We start from the raw sequence: 22,339 nt of genomic DNA on the forward strand, positions 1-22,339 counted from the left end.
ACCAATTTATTTGAGCATGAGCTTTCGTGAGCTACAGCTCACTTCATCGGATGTGAGCTGTAGCTCACGAAAGCTCATGCTCAAATAAATTGGTTAGTCTCTAAGGTGCCACAAGTACTCCTTTTCTTTTTGCGAATACAGACTAACACGGCTATTACTCTGAAACAAATATTTAGTTCATACATATTAATGAACCCAGTCATGTTTATCTTGTTCATTGTATCTCATAGGTATTGCACCAGGGTCACCTAATACAGTACAGTAATGTTAATCTTTTACAGCTCATTTTTTGTATCAAGGTACAAGATAGTGTGGTAGTTCAAGTAACAGGCCAATGGGTTATACTTCAAGCATTTTACAATGACAGCTGTATACTGTATTAGCTAATCCAATACAGTAATAAGAAAAAGAGGCAATACTGGCACAAGTACTGTAGATCAGGCACAAGGTTTTAGTTTTCTAGAAAAATAAAGGGGTTACACATTCAAAATTGGAATAAAAATAATAATTTAAAATCCAAAACCATCAGTGTAAGTATTCTTTAGTAGTTTGGGTAACCCAAATAACATCTTTATGCTAGCACATGAGAACTAGAGAGTGATGTGGACTACAAAGCGAAATTGACCGGTGTGGAAAAAATAAACAAAGGGCAGCATATAAGTAAAGGGGGCGGGGGGGGAAAGAGAAAAGCCCTCTTATGGCATTTGATCATTCTCCCTACCAGTGCAGGTTGGTGCTTTACTGTATAATTTCTAAGCTTTGACCAGTCTAGTTTTTAAAATGTCTGAAATGATGCTTTTTTCTCAACTTCACTTTGGGGGTAAGACCAGGTACATTGTAGATGATAACATGGGAAAGCATTATCCGCTCTGGATTTTCAGGTGGCTGGTTTCAAGAACGTGCATGCTGATTTCAAAGAAGCAGTGCTTCATTATTCACAAATGGTTCCAAGAGTTGACCTACAACCCTCCAAGATTCAAACATTAGTTGTCTGCAAACTTCTCTGGAAAGGTTTACAGCAGGGGTGAGTGAATTACAAAAATCATAACCAAAGTAGGTACTGCCTATGAATTCACATGACTTCTCAGATCCCACTGTCAATGTTTACTCAAAGAACTACCAAACCTGACCTGTAGATGGCACACAGATCAAGAATGAAGTCTGTAATGATATTTGCTTGCAGTTATGTCATTCAAGTACCAAGGCTGTGGCTTCTGGGTGACGGAGAAAGATGGAGGATTGATCTGGAACAAGCAAGAGAAGCTCATTGCTGTGTTCCCAGTCCTTAATTCGGCTTGGCAGTTCATAGCTCTAGCTCCTCTGGGCTTGCTGCTTCATTTATGAACGTAAAAAAATTGCCTGAGCCCCAACACCTAATTGCTTGAGTCCCAGAACCTCTTTCATTACAAATTAAGCACTGTGTGTTCCTTAGTAAACACTTATTGTTTAAGACAGATCGTGGTTCCATATATATTATAACAGAGCAGAGGACAATCACATTTTTAGGAAATAATAAAGGTGAGGCAGTGGCAGATGCCTTCACCTTCCCCACAGCAAGGTGCCATAGATGCACCAAAGAATAAACTAAGTTTGGGGTAAAATGTGTTTAATACACAAAACTGAAGTAATGGAAATCCAAGTCACTCACATCCACCTATTCAAAAATGTTCACATATCAAGGGGCATCTGAATAAAACCCCTGTTGGGATCTGGTACTTATAAACTAACAAGAAACAAGAGACCATGTGCATCTTGGCACTGTAGCTGATAAAAATATTCTGTTCACTTACATGGAAAGTCTGGGCCCCAAACAATAAAGCTAAGAATGTGTCTTTGAAAGTATACCACCTACCATTTCATCTGAGACTTTTGCCTCTGCGGTACGATGCTCCTGTCATCTTTAGATATAGCTGTTTCAATATTTCAGTGCATCATTACCTGCTGTCTTTTTCAGGCATGTCATTCCATTTTAAAGATAGACAAAATTTCTCCATAAAGGCTTTTTTTCTTGATGAAATATGGCCTTATTTAAAAAAAAAAAACCACATGAAAAGTATTTCCCATTTCATTGTGTGTTCCAATAGTTCAGTGAAAATCACAACATTTTTTGCTTTTTGAAAAACTGAATATTTTTCAGTTGGGTTTGGTTGAAAGACCAGTAAATTTCCAAGAAAAAAAACAATGAAAATTTTGCCACTCAAACTTTCATAGAAAATATTCACCATTTTCTGTCCATCTGTACTAAATTCCTCTTTTAGTCTTGGTAGGCATTATATAAACCCTATATTTTTTCTCTTTTACCATTATGAGAACCTTTTAAAGTTAAAAGGTTCTATTTAAAAATACTTCATGCATATACACTATATGATTATAGGTTTGAGGTTGCTTTTAGGAGACTAAATGAACCCTTTTACAAAACTTAAAAAAATGCCTTTTCTCTTTAAGGTCTAAGAGAAAATAGAAAGTAGCACAATGTGAATAACCTTGTAAGTGAAAATCTTTAAAGCTGCTGCTTTTCCATTATCATAAAAGTGAAGTTTCAGAGTAGCAGCCGTGTTAGTCTGTATCCGCAAAAAGAACAGGAGTACTTGTAGCACCTTAGAGACTAACAAATTTATTTGAGCATAAGCTTTCGTGAGCTATAGCTCACTTCATCGGATGCATTTTCCACTGAATGCATCCGACGAAGTGAGCTGTAGCTCATGAAAGCTTATGCTCAAATAAATTTGTTAGTCTCTAAGGTGCCACAAGTCCTCCTTTTATAAAAGTAAAAGGTTCATTTAAAATAACATGGATGTTTTAATCCTATGGATAGGTGCCATATTTGTACCACTAGAACAAAAGCCCTCTGTTTATCCACAGAAAAAAATTACATTAGAAGGAGTGCTTTGCTGGGTTGAATCCTGGATCTCTGTCCTCTCTGCTGAGACTGTTATAAGAGGCTCAATTGCTGTGGTGACTGTGCTGATGTGGAAACCATTATTATATCTGAGAACATTCATACAAACCAAAGAAAGGTTACTATACAGTAATGATATTTGGTCAATACTGATTGACCCTGGAAGGTGCTCAGATACTACAGTGATGAGGGTGGTATAAGAACCTATATGGATTAGAAGAGACAACTTGGAGGAAAAAAAATTATCACATAACCAATACTCTGAGTCATCCAATCCCAGAAAGTCAAGTTTCATACATAGAATTCCATGAGAGAGTATCAATATGCCCTCAACTCAAGTTTCATTTCTAAGAATGATTTTTTGTTTGATTCAGCAGTCATGTTTCATTCATACAAGGATAGTTTTCTACCAGCATCAGAACCAAAGGCCTGTTCTGTAATAATATCAAAGGCCAAGTGGTGAAAAAAAAACACTTCATGCTTCTAAGAGACTCGTGATTGAGTAAGTGGTAATTTAATTGTGTGTCACTCAGGACTCAGGGATTAAAGTATTGCCTGTAAACTGAAATGCTATAAATTAACAAAATGACAAAATTAACATAAAAGGTTTGAACAGCCACATTTACAAGTACAGCAAGTCATTGATATGCCTGCAACTTTCATGGAGAGGCAAAAGCATATGCTATTCAATCCCCACGTTAGGAAGGCTAGACCTTCCCCCAACCATCATGGTGACCTAGTGGGAAACAAGAGGCCCTTCCCTTTAGGAACTTTTTAATTAATTAGGATGACATTCTGAAGTGTAATACTATAAACCAAGAGGAAAGAATAACACATGGCGCCAGTGTTATTCCCTAACCACAGTCTATAGTAAGCAAGTCAAATCAGCTACCCCACCAAACCTTCTACTTGCCCCAGTAGTCACAGCTGCAAGAAAAATAGAGATTTAACAGGGCTTTTCTCTAGCTTTCTTGCTGCACTAGAACCTGTGAATCAGATTCCAAGTCAGAGTACAGCACCTAACCCAGGTGTCCTGCTACAAAAGTCAATTCTGCTAGGAACTGAGAGAGATGGTTAATACAGGATATCTGCTTGATTACGGAGGACACAGGGAAAATAGATAAGCAATACAGAATAGAAGCTATCCAGATACAAAATAATAATAATAATAGTCAGGTTTAGCCATATGGAGTTTTGTGCCAGTTTAACATTAAGGTGAGAATTTAAACCAGTTTAGTTAAACCACTGCAACCCCATATGTGGGCACTCTTATTCCATTTTAAGAGTGGTTTATTTCAGTTTCTCTCAAACCATTATTAACAGATTTAAACTATAACCAAAATAAGGCACTCAGACTGGAATAAGAGTGTCTACACCTGGGTTTGCAGTGGTTTCACTAAACCATTTTAGGTAAATTGATATAGATTTGCATGTAGACAACAGCTGAAATTCAGAACACTATACTTGTACTCCAATTTCAGCTTCTTCTCTCCGTTTTACAAACAAAATTTATTTATGATAAAGTATATTAAAAACACCTCACTTAATTTGGCTTATCATAAAGGTGATGAAACGTTATTCTATTGTTCTGCTTACTCTGACAAAAGGCACAAGATGGATTTACAGCTTGATAAATGTTCATCTCTATGCTAGGGATGAAATAATTATCTTTTCAACAACATTTTTCATTTTTAATTTGTTTAAATATCAGCTGTAACTATAGCTGGTCAAATTTTTTTTGAGTGATGAGTTTTTTGTGGCAGATGGGGAATAGATACCTGCAAAATGGAAACAAACTTGAGATTTTTCATGAAATCATCTTTTAGTCAGCTCTGAGATAGAATCCATATATATCCCAATGATAATTGCCAATGATATGCGTTAATGGGGAAGCCTAAGTCCTGTCATCACAATCACATGAATTTGCAAGTAGGTTTTTGAAATAGTGTTTTCAATGGAACAACCTATATAGAGTGAGTGGCGTAGAATACCTGCAGTGTTCTATTCTAGAGTTGGCTGCATTTCAATTGTGAGCAATTAATTCCAGTATGCAAAGTCCAAATTCCAAACATGGGATGGCTAAATCTGTGGGAAATCAATTCTGGACGTGGACACAAACTGGTACTTGGGTACTTCAGTGGATATTTGAAAGACTAAATGTCAGTTTAAGTGCCCAAACGCGGAACTGATACTCTTCATTCAGATACCCAGGTTGGAAAATTGTATTTTCCATCTCAAAAGCTCTTTGGGAGAAGAGGAGCGAAAGTTGGATACAAATATATCACTCATTATTGTAGTTACATTGAACTACCTTACGGCTAAGTGGCCCAAAATTTAAATGGAGAATTAATTGAACCCATTTTTATATCTTCCAGTTTGGAAGCTCTCTCAGGTGCAGAAGCCAACTACTTGTTCTGTATAAGGCCAGTCCATTCAACAAAAAGGGAAAAAATTGCCTGGGAAAAGACCCTTTAGACACTGTTAGGTCATAGATTCCAAGGCTCGATGACCTTCCCCAAAATAATTCCTGGATCATATCTTTTAGAAAAACATCCCATCTTAATTTTAAAAATGGAGAATCCTTTGCAACCCCTGGTAAATTGTTCCAATGGTTAATTACTGTCCTTGTTTAAAATCTACACCTTATTTTCAATCTGAATTTGTCCAGCTTCCACTTCCAGTCATTGAACTATGTTATATCTTTCTCTGCCATGTTGAAGAGCCCAGTATTAAATAGTTGTTCCCCATGTAGGTATTTATAGCCTGTAATCAAATCACCTCAGTCTTCTCTTTAAGCTAAATAGATCAAGATCTTTAAATCTACCCCTATATAACATGTTTTCTAATCCTTTAATCATTCTCATTACTTTTTTAAAAACCCTCTCCAATTTATCAACATTGTTCTTGAATTCTATCATTTCCATCTAGTTATGGACCAATGCCAGAAGTACCAGAATTGGAGACAGTAGTCCTGCAGCAGTCACACTAGTGCCAAATAGAGAGGTTAAATAACCTCTCTATTCCTACTCAAGATTCTCCTACTCATGCATCTAACCATTGAATTAGCCCTTTTAACTACAGTGTCACAGGGGGATCTCATGTACAGCTGATTATCCACCAGGACCCCCACATCTTTTTCCAGGGTCACTGCTTCCCAGGACAGAGTCCCCCATCCTGTAACTATGGCCTACGTTCTTTGTTCCTAGATGTACACATTTACATTTAGCTGTTTTGAAATGGATACTGTTTGCTTGAGCCCAGCTTGCCAAGTGATCCAGAACACTCTGTCTAAGTATCCTGTCCTCTCCATTACTTTCCACTTTGCCAATTTTTGTGTCATCTGCAAACTTTACCAGAGATGATTTTATGTTTTCTTCCAGGATATTAATAAAAACGTTAAACAGCATAGGGATAAAAACAGATCCCTGCAGGACCCCACTGGAAAAACACCCATTTGATGATGAGTCCCTGTTTACAATTCCATCAGCTAGCCCATCTTTAATCCATTTAATGAGTGCCACGTTAACTTTATAGAATTTTAGCTTTTTAATTAAAATATTCTGTGGTACCAAGTCAAATGCCTTACACAAGTCTAACAATATTACATCAGCACTATTCCCTTTATCAACCAAACTTGTAATCACATCAAAAAAAGATACCAAGTTAGTTAGACAGAATCTATTTTCCATACATCCAATATATTAATTATACTACCCCTCTTTAATTATTTATTAATCATATCAGCCGCTCCATTATCTTGCCCAGGATCAATATCAGACTGTCAGGTCTATACTTACCTGAGTCATTCTGTTTATACTTTTTAAATATTGGCACAACATTAGATTTCTTCCAATCTTCTAGAACTTCCTCAGTTTTCCAAGACTTTTTGAAAATTAACAGGAACAGTTCAGCAAGCTCCCCAGCCAGCTCTTTTAAAACTCTTGGATGAAAGAGTTATCTGGATCTGACGATTTAAAAATATTTAAACTTTAGTAGCTGCTGTGTAAAATCCTCCTGAGATACAAATGGAATGGAAAAGATGTTATCATATGACTACAGAACAGAAATATTTATTGACCAATTCTTCCTTTTCTGCATTGTTATTGATAATTCTACCATTTTGATCTAGTAATAGATTCTTTTGTTCTTAATGTAATTAAAACTCTTTCTTACTGTCCCTAACTCTGCCAGCCATAGATTTCTCCTTGTGTCCTTCTGCTGCCCTTAGCAATTTTCTAAAATTCCTAGCTCCTCATTTATATTCATTACTATCAACTTCCTTTTTCTTTACATTTGTTGAATAGTTTTTAAAAAACATGTAGTTGCTTTCCACTTCCCCTCTAAACCAGGTCTTTTTAAAAACCAATACAGCCTTCTTCTGCAATTGTGGGATTGTGACTTTTGAGGCACATTCTTAAACAATTCCCAATTAGTCAATTTTTTCCTTATTAAATACTTCCTCACAGCTGATTTGGTTCAGAATTGTTTTTAGCTTTTTGAAAGTGACCCTTTTAAAGCACCAAATATACATCTATAGATCACTGGTCTGGACTTCATTCTGTTTGCACAATATAAAAGTGATCAAGTCATGATCACTTGTACCTAAGTTAGCATCAATTTTTAGTTTTGCGATTTAGTTCCTCTGTATCTGTCAAGACAACGTCTAACATAAGTTTAGGGGCTTGAAGTGCCAGCAACGTATGGAAAAAAGGCTGCCTCTATATGATAGGGCAGCAGCAGCATATACAGTGATTCAATGATTACTTAAGTGTGGAGGGCCAGGCCTGCAGCTGAAGATACACCAATGTAAACCCTCTGAAGGGAAGGGAAAGAGTTCAAGAATTTGCTTTTGAGAAGTCCAAGGAAGCTTTCTTTGGGCAATGATCTGACAGCCAAGTTCCTCAGTGGCTAGACAGAAGGTGGGTCCCCCGGAAGTCTGGCTGCTGATCCCTCGAAAACATTTCTTAACTTCAGGTAAATATAAATGTTTTGAAATGTTCTAAACCTACTGTGACAGCGTGTGTGTGTATATGTGCATGCACTTAAGATCTATTAAAATGTGAAAGCACTCTGGTTTGTATCAATTATATATCAGATGGATGAGCTGTGCCCCCAATGATTTATTCTTGGCACTGCCTGGTGAGAAACAGTTAAGTGACCACTGCTTTGGGTTCTGAAAACCCTGGGTATCAGCACCAGTCATATGAGTAAGGGATGCAAGTTTAGACACCAACTTGATAAGTTATCTAGTTTTGTTCTCTTCACCATTTATACCGGCAAAAAGAAGTTCTCCATTCACATGGAGAATCTTGCTCTGGGTTAGCAGCCCACACAACGTAGCCATTTCACTGTCCTGGTTTATAGAGCTTTACACTCTTGCAGTCTATTTTTTGTGACTGTCATAGACAAAATCCAAATGTGTAAACTGAATGTAACTTTTTTTATGAATACTTAAAATATAATCACATTTCTTTATGGGTCTTCTGCTAGTTTAGTCACATTAAGATTCCCTCTTACGCGCAGTGTGAAGAAAATGCTGCTAACTTGTCACAATAAACTTATTGTCTGAAACCCTACAGAAAAAAAAAAGGGTAAAACATTTGCCTAAAACCTGGAAAAATATAGTTTACGAGAGAAGATATCTACCAGCAGCTGTAAAATGGTCATAAAATAAAATTGGAATTTATATCAAAATCACTTAATACCTTAGGGCTTTTGTATCTCTGCATAGTTTACCCTGAGAGATTTAGTAGTAGAGTTTTATGTTAACAAGCTGAAAGTTATAGCAGAATTGTCAGTAATATTACCTTTTCCACAGGGGGAGGTACACTTCCCTATATATCAGTCTATTTAAATAGCAGAATGGTAACCCCCAGAAGGTGCAATATCAAATGCTATTGGCAATAGCTGCGTGGTTACCGATCTGTTACTCATCTTTACAGAGTTCAGTTTAAATTCCTGGAACTCGTTGCCAGCGGATGCTGTAAAGGCCAAAAAGTATAACTGGGTTCAAAAGAGAATTAGATACGTTTATGGGAGGATAGGTCTATCAATGGCTATTAGCCAAGATGGTCAGGAACACAACACTATATTCCAGGTGTCCCTAAAACTCTGATTGCTCGAAGCTGAACAGCAGGGGATGGATCACTCGATAAATTGCCCTGTTCTGTTCATTCCCTCTGAAACATCTGGAACCAGCCACTGCTGGAAGACAGCTACTGGGCTAGTTGGACCATTGGTCTGATGAAGTATGGCCATTCTTAGATTCTTATATTTTTTTGTAAACAGAATTTTATTGTGGAACAAGGGTTGAGCAGTATGTTTTCCAATTGGGTTCCCTACTGTTCAGGGGGCATCTGATATTTATTTTCAGAGAAAGGGAAAAAAATATTTACATGTGCACATATACTTTTTTGCGGGGGGGGAAGCGGGGGATGGAACAAAGGACAGCATCTGCGCCTGCCTTCTGTCAACAGTGGAGTGCAAAGAATTCAATGCTTGGAGATACCTCAACGCCAATAACGAACAGGGGTTACAATGACAAATTAATTGCATAGACTTTGGAATGAAGCTTAAACATGTCACACAGGACAACAGCAATCTACTTTGCAAAATCCCTTTTTCAGATACAGTGCAGTTGCACCAATGCTAATAATAGCACAAGGCTCGTGTAGACAAGCCTCGGGAGACCCAGGGACGCAATAATTAGGCTGATTTACGACTGAATAGAAAAGAGCTAGAATCTTATAGCTTAATATACTAGGATCCACTTTACATCATGATGTAAGTGCATGGACAAGAAATAAACTATGAACAAACTAACCTGAGTAACCCACTGTTGGTCATGAGATCCGTTTTCTAATCCCCTTGAACCAGCACATGCCTTTAATTAGGAGTGGACACAGTCAGCCAGAACTTGGAGAGAGAGAGAAATAAAGGCTCTATAAAAGAGTTCCAAGCCCATTTGTTCTTCTCCACTGAGCATCACCTATAGGGTGAAGCATTTCTGGTTATAATATATAGATTATAAAAGAGTTCTGTAGAATAAATCAATCCTAAATGGAATTATATTTCCCATGGTCCCAGAGAACCTGATGATTTTGGCTCAGCTACAGTCAGATTAGGACTGCCTTTAACTAGGATTTGATGAAGCCTATTAGCCTAGGATTTGTGGCTGCTTGTTTATAATGGGACCAGAGCCAGCTGGGTAATATATTTATAAGTAGGAGTGGATTAGGATGGGTTTATTTGGTGCCAGCTGACTACTGCCACCCATGAATAATGCCATCTGGAAGCAGGCTGGTAACTTTTGAGAAGAATTTCTTAAACTAAAAGCCCTGAGTTGTTTCAGAGATCTAGCACCATAGGAGGATAGAAGGCCCTAACAGAGGGTAAGATGGGGGAAATGTACTTCTCCATATCATCTGCACAGGATGCAAATAGATACATTAGGACTTCCATAAAGGTGCATGCCTGTAGATTTGATTTTTATTTTATTTATTTATTTGTTTAATGTCAACTGAAAGGAAGAGTTACTAATTCAGCGTCTGCCTATATTTTGCGGGGGAGGTGGGGGTGGGCATTGGATTTCTTTCAGCAGGTATACGGTGGCTTCTATCCAAGAGTTTAGTAAAGGAGCAGGGAAGCTGCTAAGTGGTCTCAATGTGTGCATTCGGGGTAAGAGAATTTTGGGGCAAATACTGCTTAAAGTGTTCATATTAGTATAAATTTAGGCTATAGGAACATGTGCTGTGGTGGGGGGGGAGAGGAGGAAATAACTGTTAAAAGAAAGACATGCATGGAAGAGTGGTGGGTACAAATACCTTAGTAGAAAACCTGCTAACGAAAAACAGACATGGAATGTTTGACCTCATATGTTTCATGCTTTGAAAAAAAAAAAAAAAAAAAAAATCAAGTTGTGCCTGCTTATAACTGGGCATAAATTTAGCCTCCCATCACAGTGTTGCCCAGTATTTTGCTGGCATTTTCCCCCCTTCCCCCCATGAATCAGGAGTGAATCTTCAGAAATATTAATAGCTGTTGTGAACGGGTGTCCCCATCAGCTCCTGCAAACCCAGGCTGATTAGCCCTTTTGGTGAACTATACAGTACACGCAATCCACCAGGGCACCTTCAGAAATTTATTATTGTTTCTTCCTTAAGCTCCAGGTACAACACAGAATAGTTGCAGGTGGACAGAGGATCCTTGCTGCTCCCTGAGTCAGCCTTTTATACGGTTTGCTTTCTTCCCTGGGTTCTCCAGTGGGTGAGCTAATTACTTCATTAGCTCATCAGGCTCCCTACAGGTATGAACGATCCTTTCTACCCTTCCAAAACCAATCAAGCTCCCTCCTACTGTAACTACTCCTGGTGCCCAAGGTGATCTAAGTGACCAGGGTACTGGCCTTCAGAGGGCTCTATTTGTAGCTGCTAAGAGCACCCTGTCACACCTCTTCCTTGTTCCTTTAGGCCTCCTCTTCAAGTACTGAGCATACTTGACTCTTCCTATAAGATCTAGTAGAGTCACAGCCTGATCAGGCTGTTGCCGAAATTTAGAATAGAACAAAGGTTGTCACACATTTTCCACTGTGTCAAACCACATCATAAGAGAGTTTGTTGCTTGGACACCTCCTTTTTCATTCCAATAACAACAGCCCTACTGCTGCAAACATTTACATAAGCACTTACCTTTAAGCATGGAAGTAACTCCATTGAAGACAATCATATGCTTAAGTTTTTGCAGAATCAGAGCCTTAAATTCCCCTGTAATTGCACCTGAATACGGCACTTTTTACTTCCTATCCTAAAGTGTTCTCTAATATTACTGCACTCGGTTAAACAAGTGCTACTTTCCAGCCCAGAGGCAGTTATATTTCCTTGGTGATTGGCTGCCATTCTTGGATAGCTTTCAACACACTGTGGAAGGAAAGGTGTTATATACAATGCTACAATAATTATTGTGTTAAGAACACTTAAAACTGTTCATAAAAGAAAGCAAAGTTCTTTAAACCATTATTTTATAAAGAATTCCTGCATTTGTTACATCTAAAAATCCCCTCCCACCAAAAAAAAAAAACAAAAAACCAACCAACCAAAAAAAAAACCCCTTCAGGGTTTCTAAAAGGAATCAAGAGATTCCCAATCATCTCTTTCCACCATCTTTATCCCCATGGTCATATAAAAAGCAGTAGCATTCCTAAACAGAAGTTCTGGGGAGCAGAAACATGGCTGATGTCATACCCAAAATAAGTCAAAGACATAGGATATATGTGGAAAAAGTAGCTACCCTTACTCATGAGTAATACGTTATTTCTCAAGTAATCAACAGAACTAAGAGTAAGCTACTATTGAATGTGAGTAAAGATGGCAGAATCTGGCCCTAAACGAACTGAAAACCTTCTCAGCTACATGCTATAAAATGAGTTCATCTGCAAGTAATTTAATTTAGTTATTTGAAAAAGCTTAGAAGGGTGCTACATGGCATTAGGTATCTGAGACCTATCACAAAAGCAATCAGATCATACTGGAGACCAGCTGTGCATCAAGGAGATTGCTTTTATCTAAGTGATAAAAACCTTGTAGAGTGTGAACAATACTGGGCATAAAATGTAATATTTTAATGAACGACATAAAAGATGAAAAGAATGAGCAGGAGAACTGGCAATTTAGTCAAAAGATGAGAAGGGAGGAAAAAAAGCCTCCAAAAACATGACATTTTACAGTAAGTGGATTTTGCAAAGAGCAGAAATTTGACAGGGGAAAAATAGTATTCTCTCTATCCTAACTGATCCAGTTGGGGCACCTTGCAAGTCAGTGATGGATGCTCCACCACCACTTGGCAGAACAAAACAACAACAAAATGTTAACACATTTTGGACCAGTTTCAGACCTGGTGTAAGTGGGTGAAACACCATTAACTTCAATGAAGATGCAAAATTGGCCCTTTTACTGTAATCTACATCAATAGAGAAAAGCATAAAATATAAAGGCAGTTATATGCCTAATGGTTTCTCTCTTTTATGAGGCGCCTAGCAGGACATTAACTTCAAATTATGTCTTTGGTGAGCTATCTAGCAGGATATTAATGATGGATGGGAACCCAATAAATAAAACGATTGTTATTACTACTACTTAGAGTTGGCTTACCAGTATAAACTGCTATCATCTTAATGTTTGAAAAGTTAGGGCCATTGAGGAATTTCACATTTCATAACACATACTCTCTACTAGTATTATTTTGTGCAACCAGATTAAAACATTCCTAATTTCCATTTCAATGCTTAAATGTTGTTTCACATTTCAGGAGTTGTACATGTCCTGGGACTGCATGAATGTCCTTTTCAAGCATAGGCCAACAAAAAACACCAATTGGTTTGGAAAAAATAAGAATGAACCCAAGTTCAAATTGATCAGAAACCTAGCCTTTCATAAATTTTGAAAATTTTTGGATCCATATTCCACCCCAACTGCTACTTTTCATTTTGATTTGTTTCTAAATTTCCTTGCACATCCCTACACAGCTTCCTAAAATATTGCCACTCTAATGTTTCCTGCTTAGTCAGTTAGTAGCAGCGTTTTGGGGGAAGTGTGGGTTTTTTGCACTGAAAAGGAGCCCAACTCTGAATCTAAATTTCATTTCTCTGTACAGTCTAACACCAAAACTCCAGTGTTACACACATACTTGCCAATTTGATTCAATTACTCTTAGACCTGAGGGTTCAAACTCTGTATCCAAATTCTAAAGTTCCCAAATTTCAAGCTGTTTGGATTTGGCTCACTATAGCATCAGAGCGGGGCTGCAAGTAGGATGACCAGACAGCAAGTATGGAAAATTGGGATGGGGTGGGGGGTAATAGGTACCTATATAACACAAAGCCCCAAATATCAGGACTGCCCCTATAAAATCAGGACATCTGATCACCCTAGCTACAAGACAACAATTTGAATGTGGATCCGTGGTTTCCGTTGAGGCCCATGTCTGCCTTTTGTTTTTTAACCCAGAAGGGCAACCTAAGTCAATACTGACAGCTATATTCTACTCTCGCTTACATCTGATCAGCTCCTGTTGACTTCGCAGAGACTGTAGGGACATAACTGTAGACAGAATTCAGTCCTTGATGAACATGCATGCAGCAGCTTTCGTTGGAGCTAATTGGACACACTTTGGAAGGAAGAAATTGGTCCCAAGAATTCAACATAACTTCCCTGGACATCAAACTATGGCTAAAACCTACCATACCCCAATTTTTCCCTGTGGAAACAAAGACTTCTATCTTTCTGTTTTGGAAAGTCTTTTTGGCAAAAAAGTTTTTTTTCTGTTAAAAAACTACTCCATGCAAAATGTTACCCAAACTCACCTCTTGACCACATAATCATCTTTAAAATACTGATGTTTGATGAAATCATCACACCAACTGTCAAAAGCTTAAAAGGAAAAGATTCACACTTATTGGTACTATGGTAAGATCACAGCACACAATTGGGTTTTGGGTAGCCATTATTCAGTCCCCTTCTCTCTCTTCTTTCTATCCCTCTCTTCTCCATGCTTTCTTCTCTTTTCTTTCCCTGTGTTTTACCAAGTCCATAGTTGATTTTCTTCTTAGTTACCTTGTCATGTGAAATACTGCTGGACTGACTTTTCCATGAAGTGTGTGTGGTTTTTGGAGTGTTTTAAAAACATTTTGGATAAGATTAGTGCTGCTGAACAATGCCAGCCTCACGGCTGCAGAGATCAAGTTTACCCACAAAAGACATACTATACGGGCATCAGCAGCGCAAGCTTTCTGAAAACTGCTCCAGACATGTCTTTCAACCTTTACCAAGAGGAATCTCCTCTACTGAGGAAATAATAATTCAAGTTTCCATACCCAGTTACTTCTTAGCTTCTGAGGCAAGACTGTCAGCAAGATGACTATTAGTGTTAAGGAGTTTGGTTTTGTTTTGGATATTTGCCTCCTGGGAACTGGAATGGGATCACTAACTCATTTCACACAGACCACTGACTAGCATCACTGGACAGTCCATTGCTCAGACTACTGAGCAAACTGGGATTATTGCTACCAGCTGCCTAAGAACACCACACATGGCTAAGTCTATACTAAAACATCATATTAGCTTTCAGAGTAGCAGCTGTGTCAGTCTGTATCTGCAAAAAGAACAGGAGGACTTGTGGCACCTTACAGACCAACCAATTTATTTGAGCATAAGCTTTCGTGAGCTACAGCCCACTTCATCAGCCGCATTCAGTGGAAAATACATTGGGGATATTAGCTTTGTTACCCTGTCTTCCCTCCCCTCCCCATTCTTTAGTCTCATCTACAAGTTATGCCTTGTCTTTTCAACTATAAGCTTGTTGGGACAGGGACTGTCATTTACCATACATTTATACAATACCAGTACCCGGCTGAGGCCACTAGGTGCTACTGCTACATAAAAACTAACAAAGGGCAGTGAGTTTCAGGACTGTCTCAAAAACAGCAATCTACAGATGAATGTCTCCAGATGTCATCACCTTCTGAGCCATCTAGTCCCTCATCATCGCTCCACCTCTAAAACCCACCTCAAACTCACAAGAAAGCATCACTCTTCCTCTGTGCAACGGAAAAAACTTAGGGGATTTCCAAAAGGAGAAAAAAAGTTACAGGTAGAGTAAATACACTGGATCCAGGCACTGCAGAATTGGGTTAGGATCTCATCAGTAAATGTAGTTGTTCTCAACCTTTTCTGTACTAGGCCTCCTTTCCCAGACAGGCACCCCTGAAACTCCCTCCCATCGAGGAATATCTGAAGGAAGAATTGTCATCGTCCCCATGTTGAATAACCAGAAGTTAACGAGTAATGGATCTCATGAGATCTACAGTGGTTCTGATTTAAATACCACATTACCAAGTAGCATCCAAACATATGCCAATTCAAAGAACTATTGTTGTGTTTAAAGACAATCCTATCTGTTCCTCCTCTAACCACTGTAGTTAACTTGCATTTCATATGTTCATTTATTTCAAAATGACCGATTTTTTAGTTGATGTAAAAAACAAAACATCTTAAAACTCAGATTGACATTTTATATAAAATATTTAATTGGCAAAATATTTAAATTAGTGAAAAGGAGTAAAATGCTGTTCCAAATGTGTGAGTAAAAAAAACTGAGTCAGCATTTGAGATCATTTCCAGTTCTAAAATTAAAAATTGTATAGCTACTAATGTGTGTGCACCACTGTCCCCTACTGGGCAGAACAAGAACTGCTTGACGTCTTCTTAGGACCTGTATTGCTAACAGAGACTCTCCTTTAGGTCAGGCTGTAGGAACTTTTGTAACAAGAGGGTCTGTCCCTGCTGTTGCTAGGATGTTCCAAACCTCATGACATGCATCACAGTGAGGACTATGAAGTCCTAAGTGAAGGAGCTATTACATTATGTTCAGCAGCATAAAATGTTTTTAATAAAGTGAGTGAAGAAATTCACATCTTGTAGAGTACTGCAAATACGCGGTTCAGTAATTGACATAAAATGTAAACCACCTCTTGCGTACAGAGTGTGTGGTCTCTCTCAGCTGCCTTCTATATGAAATCAATCTGTCTTCTCAGCTTCGGAAGCTTGGCTCAGTCACTGGATATGCACGGTTATGGAAAAATGGGGCATAAACAATTCTGGCTGATGCAGATAACCAATATCTAAATACGTTTGCTAAAGAAAAATTATTATGCTCAGCTAAGGCAGCAGCTAGAATTTAGTGGGTTCAAGACAAGATACATGAAAGCTACCACTGCTTTTCACCTGCTTCCCTCATCCCTCCCCTCCCACACCGTTTTTCACTTGTCTTTTCACTTCCACAACGCTCTTCAACACGCACAGTTTTCACCAGGCTGTTTAGTTGGAGATATCCCCTCACTATTTGAAGCAAGCTAGTTTTCCAAAAAGGACCATTTATCCCCAAAACAAACAGACCTGTGTTAGAGCAGAGTGAAAATGATTTGATTAATTTTGCCTCTTTCTGCTCATAGGATATTGTGAAGTGGATTGTGATCTCTGAGTGTATTATCTAAACTGTGTTGATTGATCACAGGTATTTGATATCCAGAATTCAAGCTGCATATTTGAGTTGCAATTGGTCAGATTAATCACCAGGGTATTGTTTCCACTCCCGATTAGATTACCATGCAAATGGTGCCAGTGCAGAAATGTGAGCATACCAATGCAAAATTTAATTTCCTTGAATACTTGCAAATTCAACTTTAAAATTTTCTTTCCACGAATATTTGTGCCACTTAAATTCACTCAGGGGTTAATGAAAGTCAAACACTAGAAAAGTATGAGCACAGCTAACGCTAATTTTTTGAAACACTCAGGTGATCTTTAAAAATTTTGATTTTCATTTTTTTTTTCTTGCCCAGTTCTAATTTTTATTTAAACATTTCAACTCTCAACTTTCTGTTAACTGCAATTTATAGGCTTCAATCCTGCAAACACTTATGCATGCACTTAATTTTACACACAGGCGTGGTCCTCCTGAAGTCAATAGGATCAATCACATATGTAAGTTTAAGCAAGTACATATATCTTTGCCAGATTGGAGCCTTAATGTATATCTCTTGCTTTTATTCTTTGTACTTCTCCTTCCATTTTTCCTTTCTTTGAAGGAAAAAAGATGTTTTAGTGTCCATCGCCCTCCAGTCAGGTTCTCTTAAGAAGCGTTTCTGTTAGGAGGGAAGGTTATTTGTACTGGTCCGTTTGACTGATTTGCATTTCAAATGCAAAGGAAACCTAAAAGGAAGCTGCACACACAAGAACAGAAAAATCCTCAAGGAAAATGAGCTGAAAAAAATTGTTACAGTACCCAGCTTCAGGTTTCCTTTGGATTTGGGGGTATGGAAGGTAAACTCAGCAAGTTTAGATGTGTTATATGAAGCAGAAACATACATAATCCATTTTTTCCTCTGCACGGAGAGAAAAGTGCTGCTTTTGAGAAATGTGTTTAACTTGGAATTTGCCCCCAACACACAACTAACAGTGTTCAAAAGTCTGACGCGCTCCCGAGATAGTCATTTTCTGTTTACGAAAACAGTGGTTAAGGAAATGTGCCATATTGCATTTCATCAAGGTCTTTGTACATTAGGCAAGAACATCATCCTACAGATGCCAACAAGCAAATTATTTTCAAAGAGAAGAGAAAAATCACCATTAGAAATAGAAACCTGTTGGAAGGAAAGAGTATAAATATACTGAAAAAAAAAATAGGCCAGTAATAGGAAAAAGTACTCATCTGACTGACAGAATTAGCAATCAGAAGATGCGTAGCACTCTTATACTAAGATAAATAGGACCCATGTTTAATAAAAATAAGTTCCTGACGGGAGAGCATCCATGCTGAAATGGTGCAAGCCACAGACTCAAAACGAGACCCAAGAAATCAAGTTGCTAAATACACTAGAACTTTGGAGATACAAATACCAGGGTAACAAACTAAGTGGTCAATTCCACACCTCATTTGGAACTGGAAGTACACAATCAGGCAACAGCAGAGACAAAACACTGTGTGATTAAGCAAAATGGCAAGCAATGGGAAGTGCAAACGTGTCACACTTTCAACAGACACAAAGCTAGAAATATTTTAAAAACCTCAACAATGGTGTTACCTTCATCAACATAGCAGTAGTATATGGTATCCGGAAATCAACTGTCACTGATATTGGGAAAAGCCAGGAAAAAATAAAGCACTTTGCAAAAGAAGCCAAAGACAGTGGAGCAATAAAAAGGCAGGTGTATTGTACGCAAAGCTGCTGCCACTGATTTTGGTAATGCAATGCCTCTATGGTTTGCATAAGAGAGATCAAAAGCAGTGTGATGTTTACAGAAAAGGCAAAGTTAAAATCTTGAAAGATTTTTTTCAAGTCTACTTAGTTTATCCTGTAGTACATAAGCAGGAAAGTTAAGTTTGGATACTTTTTTTTTTTTTTTTTGGGGGGGGGGGGGGGGGGGGGGAAGGGATCATTATAAAGACTAGTGCTGGTAAGTCTTGCTGCAGCATTTTTCTTAGTGCTATTTGAATGGACATTTCAATCGGTGAGCTTTTGTGTTGGCATTTTCCCCCATGAATAATGAACATTAAAAAAGAAGCAAGAGAAATTACTTAAAATTGAAATACAGTGCTGTGTTAAACGTAAGCTATTAAAAAATAAAGGGAAAGTTTAAAAAAAGAGTTAACAAGGTAAGGAAACTGTATCTGTCCTTGTTTAAATTAAGATGGTTAAAAGCAGCATTTTTCTTCTGTGTAGTAAAGTTTCAAAGCTGCATTAAGTCAACGTTCAGTTATAAACTTTTGAAAGAACAACCACAATGTTTTGTTCAGAGTTATGAACATTTCAAAGTTATGAACAACCTCCATTCCCGAGGTGTTCATAACTCTGAGGTTCTACTGTAGCATAATTCAGAAAAATGCATATTTTATCTGAAAGACCAATGCTTTCCTGTCACTAGATCTTTGTAATAAATCTAGGAACATCTCATTAGTACACGGTTGTCTTTAAGCTGCACACCATGGCCACTTGGAACTTCTTGATGAGAGAAGGGATAGAACTCAGACCCTTGCGCTTCAAAAAGGAAGCTTAAAGGGTAATCTCTGTCAGTTGAAAGAGCTGTAGTATTTAAGACAGGCTGTTGTACAGTTCAAATTCCACAAGTAGAGAGCAATGATAGATATACTACTAGTCACTTGATTAAAGTTTGTTGCAGCGCTCTCTGTGATTCGTTGGAGTGGCAATACATTATAGAAACGTTTACATTTTGCCTAAGCTTCTCAAAATGGAATCTCTGTATAAGTTTGGAAGTGTTGAGATAACTAAGACACTGAAAAAAAAAAAAAAGTTTTTTCCCCCTCTTTGGCTAACTACACTTCCCTGTTCAGGTCGGGTTTGGAACCAGAAATGAAAAAGTCCTGAGAGGAAGTCCGCTTTTACATGACCATAGGCAGCTGTGCAGAACTGTGTCAGATGTACATCTGAATGTCTGATTCTTTATCAAGACCCAACACGAACAATTTAAAGGTTTGCCAGTCACTAAAGCTGTTACAATGTACTGTCTTAGTTAGTGGCCTATATGACACAGAGTCAGTCCAAACCCATCTCCCAGTTACCAGGTAGATGCTTTCTGGGAAAAAAAAATTAAAATGCTTTTACAATTGAAATCAGTTGAATCCTTCTTTTCAAATGATGCTGAAGACTGACAGGTCTTTGAGAATGATTTACCCTCTCACCCATGGAGGTGGTCCCTCAAGGTCAGAGATGAGGCAAAATACCAGGATGGGGAACTTATATCCCTGTTTCCTGTGCTGTAGTGTTTCTGTTGAAAGAGGACTGCAGTTTCCAGGACTACAGTTCTGCACCCTTTAGCAGCATGAAGCTTTCCCAGGGTACACAAAGAGTTTCCAGTCAAAATACACGTAAAGCAACAGCTTCAGAAACAGTAACCGAGTACAGCTGGTCAAAGTTCTGTACGAAAAAAAAAGTGTGTGAGTGGGAGGGTGGGTCAAAAAAGGGGCAAATATGCCCTGAGTTGAAACTTTTCCACAAAATGTTCATTTGAAGTTCCACATCAAAATGTTCATTTTCTGCAAAATTTTTAACTTTGGTTATCACAAGCTCTCATTTACTGAGAAAGTGCATTCTTACTGAAAGACACGAGCTTTTTGTAAATGAAAACTGCAGTTAAAGATGTAGAAAAAGGTCTATATTGAACCCTGTAAGACAAACAACTTTGAATATTTTCACCAGATTATTTTGCTATTTTTTTCCCCAACTAGCTCTGAAATCGCCCTCTCTCTACCCGAGGCAAATGAGAGGATTTTTGTTTTCACAAAACCTCAAAGAAGTTTGATTTTACAAAGCTAAGTGCAATTAAATTTCGGTTGCCTTTTACTTAAGACACTTATGTTTCAGGAGCAGCAGGTTTCTACTAAAAAGTCTGTAATAAATGGTCACCTCAAATTAGGAAGACCACTTTGGTTCACAAGAGAAACAGGGGCTCAGTCTTCCTGTAAAAGAGAGAGAACAGTAAACGTATACATGCAACAGGCCAAGGCTGCCTCCACCTGTTAATTGACTGAGTAATTTGTTAGTGCTATTTCACCTGTGACAATCACCAGAGAAGTCCAGGGTGAACTTTCTGGCTCTCAAAAAACTCTCCTATCTACAAGCATAACATTAACACCCACATTAGCCAAATCCAGTACAAATCACCAAAAAAGTTAATGTTGAGGGAACCTTTAAACACAAGCTATTTCAGAAAATTATTCTTGCAACTGTTTAAACAAAGGCTCATGGTTCAAACCAACCTGGTCCCACAAGATATAAAATATTTTCTTATCATACTTCAAGAGCAACAGATTTTTACCACAACAACCTTTCCCATCCCACCCAAAAGCCTGTTTCTCTTGCCCCTCCCCCATAATAATTAGGGATAAGCCACAGCAAAACCCACAGATCCCTTATGTTTTGGGGAAGAGTGGATCCACTCTTCCACTTTAAGCCCATCTGTAAAATCAAAAACAAAAAAAAATGTTTTTTACATCTGCACAAAAATAGCTTTGCTCCAGCAACAGGAATATATGGTCCCTTAGCTATGAGATATCAATAGATTTTAAGGCCAGAAGGGAGCATTGTGAGTCTCTAGTCTGACCTCCTGCATAACACAGATCATAGAACCTCACCCAGTAATTTCTGCATCAAGCCCATAACTTCTGTTTGAATTACTGTGTATCTTTTAAAAACACATCCAGTCATACAAAACCCTCCTATGTTAAGGAAGTCCTCCGTGTAATTGCTAGCAGACTATCTCTGCAGAGTTCTCTGGTTTTACCTTGAGCTCCTGAATGATCCACCAAGCCTTCCTAATTACTGCACCTAGTCACCTGTAGAGGGGTTTGTTGCAGAAGACATGAGCAGGGAATTAACTCTTTGTCTGCCAGTGCTCAAATACACTGGGCCCATTGCTCCCTATCTCAGCAGTTTTCCACGGTATAATTTGGTGCAGAGCAATGCATTTGAAAAGGACTCATGGCTGTAGTATAAGCATTAATCATATTCAGCTTACCATACCAACATATGAAAATGTATAGGGTGATGTCTGTACTATAGGACGTCCAACTTAATAAAATAGAGTAATATGAATCATTTACACTAGCAGACGTATCTATTTCTTTTCCTAAACTACAGCAAAGAAAGGCTAGCAGCTTTCAAGAATTTAAACTGTCACGAAGATGAACTGGAACAAAACATGGTTGTGATTATCAAAACATTAATCAACTGGCTGTCAAATGATCATGTGGCCTTTGACACTAACTTGCGGGAAAAATAAACTTCAGCCACACACTGTAAGATGGACCGCATGTGCCAACAGAACTGATGCAAGAAACCTGAGTGGCTCCTGTATTGTGCTGAGCAAACTC

At 38.2% G+C, this 22,339-nt stretch overlaps 1 long non-coding RNA gene across 1 annotated transcript; it reads right to left on the reverse strand.

Moving 5' to 3' along the window:
- Nucleotides 1-200: 200 nt before the first annotated feature.
- LOC122464396 lies at nt 201-21,778 on the reverse strand. The gene is made up of 5 exons (XR_006288365.1): nt 21,602-21,778; nt 20,874-20,922; nt 9,723-9,814; nt 6,697-6,863; nt 201-1,244 (listed from the first exon to the last, which is right to left on the reverse strand). It is a non-coding gene; the product is annotated as an uncharacterized LOC122464396 (long non-coding RNA).
- Nucleotides 21,779-22,339: the final 561 nt, after the last annotated feature.

The sequence above is a fragment of the Chelonia mydas genome, chromosome 1 (genome assembly GCF_015237465.2).
Source record: "Chelonia mydas isolate rCheMyd1 chromosome 1, rCheMyd1.pri.v2, whole genome shotgun sequence".
Lineage (NCBI taxonomy): Eukaryota > Metazoa > Chordata > Testudines > Cheloniidae > Chelonia > Chelonia mydas.